Source organism: Cynara cardunculus, unplaced genomic scaffold (assembly GCF_001531365.2).
Source record: "Cynara cardunculus var. scolymus isolate 2C unplaced genomic scaffold, CcrdV1 Un_Scaffold_6576, whole genome shotgun sequence".
Classification (NCBI taxonomy): domain Eukaryota; kingdom Viridiplantae; phylum Streptophyta; class Magnoliopsida; order Asterales; family Asteraceae; genus Cynara; species Cynara cardunculus.
The window spans coordinates 7,487-21,628 of NW_020203044.1; the positions used below are offsets into that span (position 1 = coordinate 7,487).

The 14,142-nt window shown below is 35.5% G+C and overlaps 1 long non-coding RNA gene across 1 annotated transcript; it reads right to left on the reverse strand.

Annotated features, from left to right (window-relative positions):
- Positions 1-1,441: 1,441 nt before the first annotated feature.
- Positions 1,442-2,087, reverse strand: LOC112504705. Its single transcript, XR_003068243.1, has 3 exons — positions 2,017-2,087; positions 1,566-1,629; positions 1,442-1,483 (listed from the first exon to the last, which is right to left on the reverse strand). It is a non-coding gene; the product is annotated as an uncharacterized LOC112504705 (long non-coding RNA).
- Positions 2,088-14,142: the final 12,055 nt, after the last annotated feature.

Here is a 14,142-nt window from a genome sequence, read left to right on the forward strand (position 1 = left end):
ATATATATATATATATATATATATATAGACTTGGGATCATATAAGTTCTGATTAAGGTATTTAAGGGTCGTTTATCCAAATGCTCAAAGTCTCTAACCATCTATAATTGTTGTTTTTTGTGATATGAGTTTGCTATTTGCATTTTTTTCAAAGAAAATATCTCATGTACCGGTTAGCTATTGTGTTTCAATGGCAAATGGATGTCAACCAAATGGATTTGATTGATTGGTTGTGCAAGTATCAACACAAGTTGGTTTGGTCTTGCTGTGGCAATCACGTGTGTATCTGTCGTAATCGTCAATCGGTATTCTCGCTTACATTTATGTAAAACTTGTACCCCGCCGCATTGCGCGGGTAGACAACTAGTATATATATATATATATATATATATACTAGTTGGTTACCCGCTGCAATGCAGCGGTAGGTAAAATTTTAAAACTTGCTAAAACCATTTTATTATTTTCTCTACTTTCATGATAGAGTTGAATTCTTTCGTCAAACTACAAACCAACTAACTAGAAAATTAATAACATAATTACACCATAAATAAAATTTTAAATTACAAAAGACAACATTGTTATGCCTATCAATGGTAGCAACAAGAAGCTTAAGACACTCAACATGTTTATGCCTTGCACATATCATTAGTGTAGTTTCTCTTTCTTTGATACTTGAATCAAGATTACAACATGTATTAACCAAGTGTTCCGAACTCCATATTAACCTAGCATTGCAACAAAATGTATTAACCGGAACTCTATTGCTTTGACCGTTTGAACTTGACCGGAAAACCAACTCAATGTTGTTGAACCAGGCAATGCAACAATCTGCACATGACATGAAACAAAAAGAGAAGATTAACTTATTGAGCATGTCATACAACCCATATAGGTGGTATTTTATCAAACTATAAGATATATTTTAGTTTTTATACTATATAGGATGGTATTGTATCAAGCTGTAAGATATATTTTAGTTTTTGTACTATGTAGGTGATATTGTTCCTATTCTACCTTTACTGTCAGTCTGTCAGTTTTTCACCACAATGGCACCAACGCTAGGATTTGAACATTTTATTTGAAAACACAAATTGTTTGGCTACATCTAATACATAACAGGGGCAATAATATTCTATTACAATTAACGTATAACCTTACCATAAGGAATCCAAATGCTAGTCCAGTTCCTATCACAACCATATGTGGGTAGTTTACGATTAAATTAGATGGAGACATACAATCCCTGAAAAACAGATAAAAGTTTGCCTGAGAACATAAAAAAGAAACTCATACATCCCATGAAAGCATCGACTCCACACAAATTTTCAAACTACCACAACTATAAAGGTGGTAATTTCCATGGGACATCTAAAAAGGGAAGGGGCAAAGGGAGTAGAATATGGTAAATGGTCAGGAAGTATATACAAAAGAGAAGGTGCACACCAGAGCAGAATTACCCCCAACAGCACGCCAAATGGAACAAGCTATCAAGAAAAGATAATAAAACAACAAATAAGCCTCTTAAGGACCAACAAAACAGTACAGTTCACAAGAAAATATAGCTACCATAGCCAAGGCATTTAGCATGCTTCCTTTTCTCGATTGTACAACCTCATAAACATTTTGTACACTGTGAGCAAGGAAGATACAGAGCAAGTTAAATGAAAGTGATATAGCAACTTTTAACTGCAATATTTGAATGGATAAGAAGTCTTCTTAAGTTTGGATARAAATGGACATATCAGTGGACAAGATACAAAGTGCAATTTAACTCTATCAAAGCAAAATCATGGTGACACTTGAACTTATAAGTTATAATACAAAACTCTGTTTAGCAGCTAAAAATCTRCCATGAAACTTYAGGTTCTTAATTTTTCCATTTCCGCTAAGCATTTCAGTGTTAGATATAGACATTGGTTACTTTATGATGGCTTTATATATCCAAAAACATTATAAATATGCAATAAGGTAAAGAAAATAGTGAAAATTCTTTGATGAACTGAAGAGATTTACTTACTTGAATGAGATAGTGAGTATAACAGCAAAAAGTACCATAAACAACAAAACAGCTCCATAGGTAGTGACTCCTGAATACAATGATATGATCACATCAAAAGGTAGCAAAATATATCTCAATCCTAAATAAATTCAGCAATGATCATTAGGTCTCTCCATGATAAATGCAACAACGCATAATTTGGAAGGTTAATCCAGATAAAAATACCATTTGCCTTCTAATGCAAAAGCATGTGATGTGATGCAAAGTTGATGCACAACAATGTATTTTTATCATATCACATATTTGTAGGTTATTATTGTCTTTATAATGTGATGTTATTGTGTAAGTTCTTTATTCAGGAAAGATATGAACATTTGTAATGATCCACCACCCATATCAACTACCCCAACAGTGTCTGAATATTTCTTACCAAATCTTTTAACAGATAATTTATGGTCACATGTAGGTATGAAAAAGGTTTTATTATGCAAAGCAAGAATACGATATGACAAGGAATGTGGTGTCTTTCAAACCAATATCAAAAGGAGTTTCAGGTTAAGCCCTGAGACACATAAGAGCTCAAAAACAAGACCCTAATAACAACTAATAAAAAATGGAAATCTTCAAACAGGAGGAAATCGTGAAGCTAAGAAAAGAAGTTTGCGGAAGAGTAATATTTACAGCTTGAAAAATTCTTTCAGATGCATCAACTCCCAACTGTCTCAGGCCTGCAGTTGCCTGCATAGAGATGTATGATTCAAGATATACGCATACAAATCTAACAAAATACAGAAGTTTTATTAGTCATACAAATCACCAAAGGGCGTATTTTGGCGCACATCTTTTGGAACGACCATTTTCTCACCTCTCTCGCTTGGTGATAGAACCTTGTCAGAATCAAGACAAATAATGGTTTGTTTGTTAGATTCCTGGTTGAAGCATATCAAAGAACTAACAAGTCCTTAATTAAATCTATAATATGTTTGATATCTGGTATGTATGCATTGCAACAACAGGCACAGGGGTATGTATGTGCACATTGCTCATCCTACTACTACCAGTTAATGTTTTCATGTTGATTGCAAGTCTATAGGAGTATTTGAAAGTTTGGTGCTATAAATAAACTAAAAACATTTAGCTATGTAAGTATATTGTACTATGACTTTGTTCTTATAGCATGAATAAGTTTATATTTTCATGTTGTAAAGCTGTAATTTAGCACAGACCAAACCAGTCCAGTCCAAATAATCAACCAAACCAACAATTTGAATTTTTTTTTAATCAAAAACATAAACTGTTTGATATCAAGAATGCAGACAGAACAAGAATGCATACCGACTGTCCCAAACAGAAATGCAGTCCCAAAAATTATCAATATGAGAAATTGTTTGATATCAAGAATTATTTAAGCCTTTGCATGAATATTCAACCATTTTTGTTTGAGAAAGATTGCTAAAATGCCATTTGTCCATAAAAATTCAACCATTTCTCTAACTGGAAGAAATTAAAGATAACAGTTCAATAAACCACATGGGTTTCAGAAATATTGCAAGAAATTAAAGATAATAGTTCAAGAAATACATGTAATATTGTATTCTCATATTTCTGCACCATGCATTGGTAATTTTCAACCAAAAAAACTGATTTTTGAAACTGTTTGATGTAAAACACCAAGGAAACCAGGTTCTAAGCATTAACTAAGGTTTGCTTAAAGAAATTAAAGATAAAAGTTTAAGAAATACCTCAAAAGCTGAAAAGGGTATTACTAAACCATCATCTTTTGTTCAAATTCACATAGATCAAGAGGAACTATCACCGAAAAACATAAAAGAAACCACATGGGTTTGAGARAGATTGTTTATTCAACCATTTATCTAACTTAAAGAAATTAACAATAATAGTTCAAGAAACCACATGGGTATGAGAAATACTGCAAGAAATTAAAGATAMTAGTTCAAGAAATACCTRAGATACCAGCAGTGYAGTAGACAAGGGCAAAGATCATACCCCTAAAAGCCCAAGCAATCCCTTGAATACCAACAGTACCACACTTTGTGGGAGATTTAACAACACCCAAAAAAGAAGAGAAAGTTATTTAAAATCTCATCAACAAAATTGAAATAGAAATCAATATCGCATACCTCCAAATTAAAATTGAAATGAAAATCCTAGGGTTTTGAAGAAATGTGAGATTAAAACAACAGGGAAGAGGGAGTTATATTTTTGATACATGAAATCGGACATCTAATCAAGGTGATACATCAAAACCACCATTGTTGTGTCAAACGATGTCTGTGAAGAAAAAGGTATCTGCTATCTAACCCAAAATGTTTTGGCCACATCTGAGAAAAATTACAGAAGAAGAAGAAGGAAGATTTTGGTGTTTTGGTCTCAATCGCAGACATAGATACAAAAGAGAAGAAACCGGCCCAAATGGGTAATTTTATAAGTCTGATAAGGAAAAGGTAAGTTTGACTCAATTAAAATTTGATGTTGTGGAAATACTTGCATAAAAATCTTGTACATTATGCATAAGAAATTGTAATTAAGAGTTTTTTGAATTTTTTGCATAAAATGGTTGTAATATATGCTTCAAGAGTTGTAATTAAGATAATGACCTAAATGCTTATATATGTAGTATAGATATATTTATAAATTCCAAAATCTTAATTCGAAACTTATAACTCAAATATTACAGGTATTGCAATTTATCATCAAGCAGGTTCAGAGCATTGATCAGTAAATACCTCTCCTTCGGACTCATCCTTTCCGATTCCGCGGCTTTATCATTGTTAGCTTCTTTCGTCTCAAGCGCCCGTCGCACCATCCTTATAGTGCCATCACAGTACTTATACAGCTCACTGAATCTCATAAACTTCTTTATTTGACCTTCAGCACTATGCACCACACCGAACTCCGGTTCTTCAAGAATGATATATAGAGGATAACCTTCAATATCTTCAAGTTCTTGGTCTAGTCTTTTCAGATTAATGATCTTCTGATTATCTTCAAGACCCATTTGGATATCTAGAACCATTGATACTTTGACATGACTCCTCATAAACCTTTTGATAACATTTAGAGCAACTATTGCTCCTTCTCTTTTGACAGTCATATTCCGTAGTTCGTGGAACATGTGCTCCAAGTCTTCTAAATACAGATTAGAGAAATCAGCTTCACTGAATACCCAGACCTTTCCATCTTGTCTTGTAACAGTGAACACAGGATACCAAACTCTAAGGAGTTTTTGGGCTTCAATTTGTTTGGGCATCAATATGCCGTTCTTGGAGTCTCTGAAGCACCAAGATCAACTTTAGTGGAGGGTTCAGATGGAGTCTGATGATCACCCTCGAATGGGAATATAGGATCTTCTTCATTGATATCGGCTTCAAAGTCAAAGTACATTCCAGATGACTCATCAATATTGTCGATGTCTTCACCAAAGTCCTGATCTCCACCCACTTCTTTCGAGAAAGCTTCAATAAATCCCACATTGGCAGACAAATCCAGAAGCAACCTTGTTCCTATAGTGGAGTCTGTCGGCTTTTCAACCATTGGCTCGATCATTGGATTTGTCTCCAAGACTATTTCATCTTTAATTATTATCGGGTTGTAGTCCTTTCCCTTGTTGTTAATGGAACATGACTGTCAACGTTAACAGCTCGAGAATCTGGCTCCCTTTCAACACTTTCAACACAAACCCACGACTCAGCCAGCCTTTGTCTCTATCTCTCCCCCTCATGATGATCAGGATCGTCCGGATCATCATGTCTTCTTTTTAAAGAGGTGGCTTGGGCACGGCAGGTGTTTCTAAGATAAATACCCTTTCGGATAGGACATCAATGGAACTCTTCAAGGATTGAGTGTTTGTTGTAATTAGCTTGCTAACTTTTGAGAAATTATAAGCAACTACATCTTGAGCAGTTGTCGGAAGAGCCCAACCAAGTCTGCATCAACCGCATCTGGATTTTGAGTAGACATCAGCTTTGTGTACATCAACGATTTAAGCTCATCCACCGATTATTCTCGTACCCTCGGAGGCTCAGGCACAGGTGGTGGTGACGGCACAGATGGTTGTTCATCAATTACCGGCTCCTTTCCCTTCATTATCCTTTTGAGACTTAGAATCTGTGCTTCCATGTGATCTTGAACAGCCTTTAGGGTGCCGTCCAGATACTCCCTTGACACAAAGTCAGGTAAAGTCAAACCTGGATCACATAGATTTCCAGTTGAAATAACAGCTGAATAAACTGTTGTGCTTACGTTTAGTGTTGGCGTGTTGTATGCACTGGTAGGACTTCCAACCTGTCCTCGTGGTAAGTCAATAGAATCCACTCTGGTTGTTCCGACAGGTTCAGTAAGAACCGCAATTGGAGCAACAGATGCTCTTCACTCATGTGTACCTATATGTATGGGCTCTATACTCGAGGTGCACAGAATCAAAGTCGTAGGCTGAGGCAGAGACCTACTAATTTCAATATCCACATTCTCCGAATGAGAAGTAGATAGATTATGTGTTAAATCCCCGTGAGAAATTGAAACAACTGGTTGTTGAGAATCAATTGAGTGATCGAGATGGGTGTGCAAATGCATAGCTAGGCTAGCTATGTCTGCTTCAATACCGACATTCAACGAATGAATGTCGATAGTAGATGTGGGTGCCCGGCTAACTGTTTCGGCTGGGATAGGAGCTTGTTATTCATTTTATGCTCCACTCACACTCTCATCATATTTTTCTATTTCCCGTTCACTCATCCTCTCAACATTTTTGACTTGAACGACCTCATCATCTTCTACTGGAATATCCTCCATTAAACGATCAAATTCATTATATGTACCACCAACTTCTTCAACATTGAACGATAAGGAATGTAGACTTGGGAAAGTCTGTGGACCATGTATTTCAGGAAAGATATATTCAATGTCATCAATAACTGCTCGGACTTCAATATTTTGAGAAAGCATAGGTTGAGTAGTATTGTCAGCATCATCATTATTATCATCATTATCATCATCATCTTGAGCTGCCTCATTATCAGATATAGTCTCTTCTGAACTTGAAGAAGTTGTGGAAGTACTATCAGTTGAAATGTTGTGTTGATCAGAGGCTCCCCGCTCCAGATTACCCCTCTCATTTTCATTTTCCCTCTGCTCACAACCCTGTTCAGGTAACCTGTGTTCCTGAACGCTCTCATCAATAGCTAGACCCTCTCCCTCAGCTAAGGCATGGGTTGATCCCGGGGTAAGTTCAACCAGTTTTGGTTGAGTTATAGGATCTATCACTCTCCTATACTCTATAACGCACTGAGCCCTCTGATCAGCGAAGGCAAATAGCCTCGGTGGAATTTCCATAATAGAATCTAGATCTTCAACTTTGGAGTGTCGACGAATACGCGTCATGACAAACGAAGGCCCAACTTCACTGCCTGTCCTGGCCGGGATGTCATTGTTGGTGTTCATCATGGCTTTGATGATCAGTTGTAAGAATCTTTGAAATGGCACAAACTTCCTTGCTTTGAACGGGAAACTTGGTGTTGACCAGCTCGACTAGTTCATTCCATATAAGCGCGTAATCGTACTTGCGCGTATATACAATTCCGTGGAAGAAGTTAAGAAATGAACTGCTGCAGGTGTCGATTCTAGCAGTCTTGGACGTCAGGCATCGGTTAAGGATCGAGAATACAAGATGCCATATAGACGGAAGAAATTGCCCTTTGAATTGAGACGGATTAGTCAACTCTTGCTAGTATCCTAATCTCTTAATATCTCTGCAAAGCTCGTCATCAGTAACTAGCTGTTCATAGCTTGTCGAGGCCGGTCCCGGTACACGTAGAATTCTTCTAAGTCGTTCTAAGTCAAACGACATGTGTATTTGTCTACGTTTCCTTCGAAAAAATATATATCTCCAACTTTAGCAAGGGTTAGAGTGTTCCAAAATTGTTGTAGGTATATCATCGGGACACAAGCGTAAGCTAAAAGGGCATAAGAAATTGTGTCTCCATGAAGTATTTCTGGTATAATTCGGTATTCGGGGGGCATATCGAAGTTAAAGTGATGGTTATTGGGTTTGATCTCAATATAAAAACAATGAGGTAATAGGAATTCTTTTGGTATTGGGTGGTTTAATGGTTGGGGTGGATTGTTTAGGTTATCAGATCTGACTGAAGGAATGTGAGATTCCTCGTCAGACTGATTATGTTGTTCAGCCATTTTACCTGTAAAAATCAGAACATGTTACATCCAGATTAAAAATATATTACAATGCTCATATCCATAAACCAAAACAAAATATTTCTAAAAAAAATTGAAAAACTTAAAAGAAAAATTAAAAGCTAAAAAAATTTAACACTAAAAAAAATTTAACGAAAAAATCTAAACTAAAAAAAATAAAAAACTAAACTTAACAAATAAAATTATAATCTAAAAAAATTATCTAAAAATAACTAAACAAAAAAAAACTTAAAAAAATTAACCTAAAATTTTTTTACCCCTAAAAAAAATTTAATTTTTTTTATTAAACAAAAAAAAATGCTAAAGGAAAAAAATACTAATACTAAAAAAAAAATACTAAGTAAAAAAAATAACTACCCGGATTAGAAATCCGATAAAAAAAAAACCTAAGTAAAATTCTAAACCGGACAATGTTAACTTAATCCCAAATGTATGCATAAGAATCCCTAATCAAACATGTGAATTCATAAGTACAACAAATTAAATAAAACTTACTTGGTGGAGTGTTTGTCTTTATTCCACTTGAAGAAGCCATGAAGAACTACTTTTGGTTTCCTTTTGATTGTTTCTCTTCGTTGCTTAATCGATGGATTTATTGTTCATATGTTTTGTTCCCTCTAATGATGAGAGAATTCAATTGAGAGTCTTGAAGGAAAAAGCAACGTGAGAACACAAAAAGGGATAACCACCACTATATATATGTAATCCAAGGGGTGCAACTCTCCATCAAATTAACTCCCCTATATTTCCACTCAAGTCCCTCCAGAAATTATAGGGACCAAGATGCAATAATGGAGTAATATTAATAAAAATTATACATGTGTAAATAAACATACAAATGATCAAGGACATAATTTATAGGATTCCAACATTCTCCCACTTGGCCGAAAGATCATTTGCATATTTAACATAGAGACATATAGCCTGATGATATCTACAAGTTTGTCTGAGACAAAAGTTATTGTGCACACTAAACAAATAAATAAATAAGGACAAACTTTGTTTGAGGATAAGCAAATTACTGCGCTTTAAAATAATACATAAGTTACGTAAATTAATTATGGATTGAGTAGAATATTACATCATACAAGATCTTGTTGTAAACCCATTTTGACGACATTTTCGGTGAACACCTTAAGGTGTAGACCTTTCGTGAGTGAATCTGCTAGCATATCGTGTGTACTCACATACTCAATACTAATGTTTCCATCCTCAACTCTTTCTCGCATAAATAAGTATTTTGTGTCAAGATACAATCCTGCACCACTCGAACTGTTACTGTTCGAGAAACTAACAGCTACATTGTTATCGCAATAAAGCTTCAATGGCCTTGATATAGAATGTACAACTTTAAGTCCACCTATCAAATTTCTCAATAGCATTGCATGACAACTTGGATGATAACAAGCAACATATTCCGCCATCATAGTCGAGGTAGTCGTCAACTGTTGCTTACAACTCCTCCATGAAATCGGCCCTTCTGATAGCATGAAAATGTATCCTGATGTGGATTTCTTATCATCTTTGCATTTAGCGAAATCGGAGTCTGAATATCCTATTACCTCAATATTATCCGAACTCTGATACGTTAGTTTGTATCTTTTTGTCCCTTGTAAATATCGTAGGACTTTCTTAGCAGCTTTCTAATGGTCCAAGCCAAGATTTGATTGATATCTCCCCAGCATACAGGCCACATAAGCAATGTCTGGTCAGGTACATACTTGAGCATACATAATGCTTCCAACTACAAAAGCATATGGAATTAGTCTCATTTGGGCAAGTTCTTCCTCGGTTCTAGGACATCGATAAGCCCCAAAATTATCACCTTTGACGACGGGAGCCACTGAGGGTGAGCAATGTTTCATATTGAAACAATTTAATATCCTCTCAATGTAGGCCTTTTGGGACAGACCCAATATTCCATGATCACGGTCTCGGTGAATTTCTATTCCTATCACATAAGAAGCTTCACCGAGATCCTTCATGTTGAAGCTCGCAAATAGAAAACGTTTAGTATCATGCAACATGTCCATATTATTTCCTTCTAGTAGGATGTCATCAACATAAAGTAGTAATATGATGAATTTGCTCCCGCTCATCTTAAGGTATATGCATTGATCTACTTGGTTCTTTGTGAAATGATTAGTTTTCATCACTTCGTGAAATTTAAGGTACCATTGACGTGACGCTTGTTTTAACCCATAAATTGATTTATTTAATTTACATACAAAATGTTATTTCCCTTTGGCTTTGAAACCTTCAGGTTGTGACATGAACACACTTTCATGTAAGTCACCATTAAGAAATGTAGTTTTGACATCCATTTGGTGAAGCTCCAAATCAAAATGAGCCACCAAAGCCATTACGATCCTAAGAGATTCCTTTCTCGATACGGGTGAGAAAGTTTCATTATAATCCACGCCTTCCTTTTGATTATAGCCCTTTGCGACCAAACGAGCCTTATAACGTTTAATGTTTCCATTTGGGTCTAACTTTGTTTTATAGACCCACTTACAACCTATTCGTTTAGCACCTTCAGGTAATTCAGTAAGCGTCCAAACATTATTTGTTTTCATGGATCTTAACTCCTCTTCCATGGCTTCATGCCATTGAGTTGATTGGTTGCATGTGATGGCATCATGGAAAGTGGTCGGATCATCGTTCTTCCCTAAGTCAAAATTAGCTTCATGTAGGTATGTGACAAAATCATCATAATTAGTGGGTCGTCTAAAATGTTGTGACCTCCGTAATGCCGGTCGAAGTTCTCGAAGTTCATCATTATAAACATCATTAGAAGCTTCATTGTTTGGTGCTTGATCAACCTCGGGAATATTAGTTGTCTCGTTTTGAGATTCAATATTTTCATTCGAGGTATCAAGTGGCATGTGAATAGGTACGGGCACATGTAAAATAGGCGCCTCTTCACATTCCTCTTGAAAATCTATAGATCTTCTAACACTGCTCCCACTGATGTTAGAGTTCTCAAGAAACTTGGCATGTCGCGTCTCGACAATTTTAGTGGTATGTGAAGGGAAATGGAAATGATATCCTTTTGAATGTTCGGGATATCATATGAAATAACAACTAATAGTTTTTAAGTCCAATTTTCACGATTGAGGATTATATAATTTTGCCTCAGCCGGACAACCCCACACTCTCATATATCTTAAACTCGGTTTCCTTCTTGTCCATATTTCATATGGTGTTTTAGGAACAAATTTGGAAGGGACTCGATTGAGTATGTGGATGGCTGTCTTTAGTGCTTCGGTCCATAAAAAATCTGGGAGACTTGTATTTGCCAGCATACTTCGCACCATGTCCATTAATGTACAGTTTCTCCAGCAACACCATTTTGTTGTGGAGTACCAGACATGGTGTATTGTTTGATTATCCCATTACTTTTACAAAATTCATAAAAAGATCCAGGACTTTGACCTAAATCGATATGTCGGCCATAATATTCACCTCCTCTATCCGATCTTACAACCTTTATCTTCCGGTCAAGTTGATTTTCAACTTCGACCTTAAAGGTCTTGAACATCTCTAATGCATCAGATTTTTCATGGATCAAAAATAAGTACATATAACGCGAATAATCGTCAATAAAAGTTATAAACGATTTTTGACCTCCAATTCCCACCGGGAAAGGACCACAAATATCAGTATGGACTAGCTCAAGCAATTCCATACTTCTAGTAGATCCTTTCTTATTCCCTTTGGTTGTTTTTCCCTTAATGCATTCAATACACTTTTCAAAATCCGAGAAATCAAGATTTGGTAAAACTTCATCTTTCACAAGTCTTGTCATTCTCTCTCGTGATATATGGCCCAAACGTTTATGCCACAACATTGACGAAGTTTCTAAATCTCATTTTCTCTTATTCTTCCTTACATTATCGCAAACATTTAAAGACAATAAAGATTCCGAAAATTGGTTATCCAAACATAATTTATAACGGTTTCCCTCTAGACAACCATAACCAACAACATCCGAATACAATCTTATTATACATTTATTATCACCAAATGTAAAATAGTATCCATAGTCATTTAATTTAGAAACAGATATAAGGTTTCTAGTAATACTTGGTACATATAGAGTTTCACACAGTTCTAATGTCGAAACCACCTTCTAGTACTAATGAAAGTGTACCGACTGCTTCAACTCCCAAATCCAAGCCATTTCCGACTTTAATCGTCCATTGGTTTCTTTCTTGCTTCCTTATTGTACGGAATCCCTGTAAAGAATTTGAAATGTGTACCATGGAACCGGAATCAAACCACCATGTATTAGAAGGTACATAAACATTAAGTGATTCACAAATCATGCAATTAGAGGTGTTACCTTTCTTCACAAGCCATTCCTTAAACTTTGGACAATCCCTTTGAGTATGTCCCTTGTTACGACATAATTTACATTTGAGAATTCCGTGGAATGTACTTGTACTTGCACCGGTGTTAGGGACCTTGTTCGGAGTGAATTTATCTCCCATCTTTCCTTTGCCCTTTGGGAACCCCTTCCTTTTCTTAGAGTCGATGGTAGTAAGGTGAGTGACATCGGGTTTTTCAACTTTTAGTCGTTCTTCTTCTTGGACACACATGGCAATTAGTTCGCTCATCTTCCATTTCTCCCTTTGAATGTTGTAATTGATTTTAAACGGACCAAACTGAGAAGGGAGAGATGTCATTATGAAGTGGACGAGAAAGCCTTCACTAATTTCCATGTCCATACTTTTGAGTTTGTTTGCCATGTCACTCATCATCATTATGTGCTCACGCACACCACCGACCCCATTGTACTTGGTCGTCAACATTTTAAGGATCAAGGTACTAGCATGGGCCTTTGAAGTCCCTTTAAATTGATCCTCTATAGAGTTAAGGTATGTTTTGGCATCTTCGGAGTCAGGGATGGCTCCTCGGTTGGAGACATAAATGGAATTTTTAATGATCATAAGAGACATTCTGTTTGATCGATCCCATAATTCATATGCCCTTTTTTCTTCCGGCGAACTTTTGTCGGTAAGGGCAGCGGGTCGTTGTAGTCTCAAAGCATGATCCAGATCCATAACTCCAAGAGTCAATTTGACCTGATCTCTCCAACTGTTGAAGTTTGTACCAGTTAGGGGTTCAATTCTGAACAAATATCCGGAATTTGTAGTTAAAGTAGATGCTGCCATAATAGTATAATTAAATGCATGCCCAGATTTATAAGATGATACTATAATTTATAATTCCGAATACAAGGTATTAAGCATATCAGTAAAAAATAAAATTAAGCCTATTTAAAACATACAAAGCATAGGCGATAGAAACATTATACTAGATTACTGATCTCTCGTTGGATCAATCAATAATTTAGTGTAATATCTTATAAAAAACTACGCATACATATCTTTCACATAGTACCGTTGGGTAAACAATATAATAGATAGGCAAATCATGCTAAAATTCCATCATTTAAAACATCAAATAGGTTTCCGTTGGGTCTCCTAAATTTCAATCTATACAATGTATTATATATTTATTTCACTTATTCCGGATAGGTTCTCGTTGGTTTCACTATCCAAAATAAATTTAATCTTGATTAGCATAACAATTTTAAGTATAAATTATAATACATATATCACCATTGTTATGCATTGTCATGATTGTTGGAGAAACAATCAAAATGCATATATAAATATGTTGGGTTCAAGATTAGAGCTTAAAAGTTGTATTCAAGTTTCTCCTTAGAATAGTTTTACTTGTAATATTTTAGCTTTTACTTTCCTAGTATAAATAGGAAATTCCTGTAATTGTAATTAGAGCTTTTGTCATTAATACAAAAATCAAGATTTGGCTGATCTAATTCTCTCTCTCTCCAATCTAATCATTACTTACATCATTCTTAGTGTTCATCATTGTTCATATCAA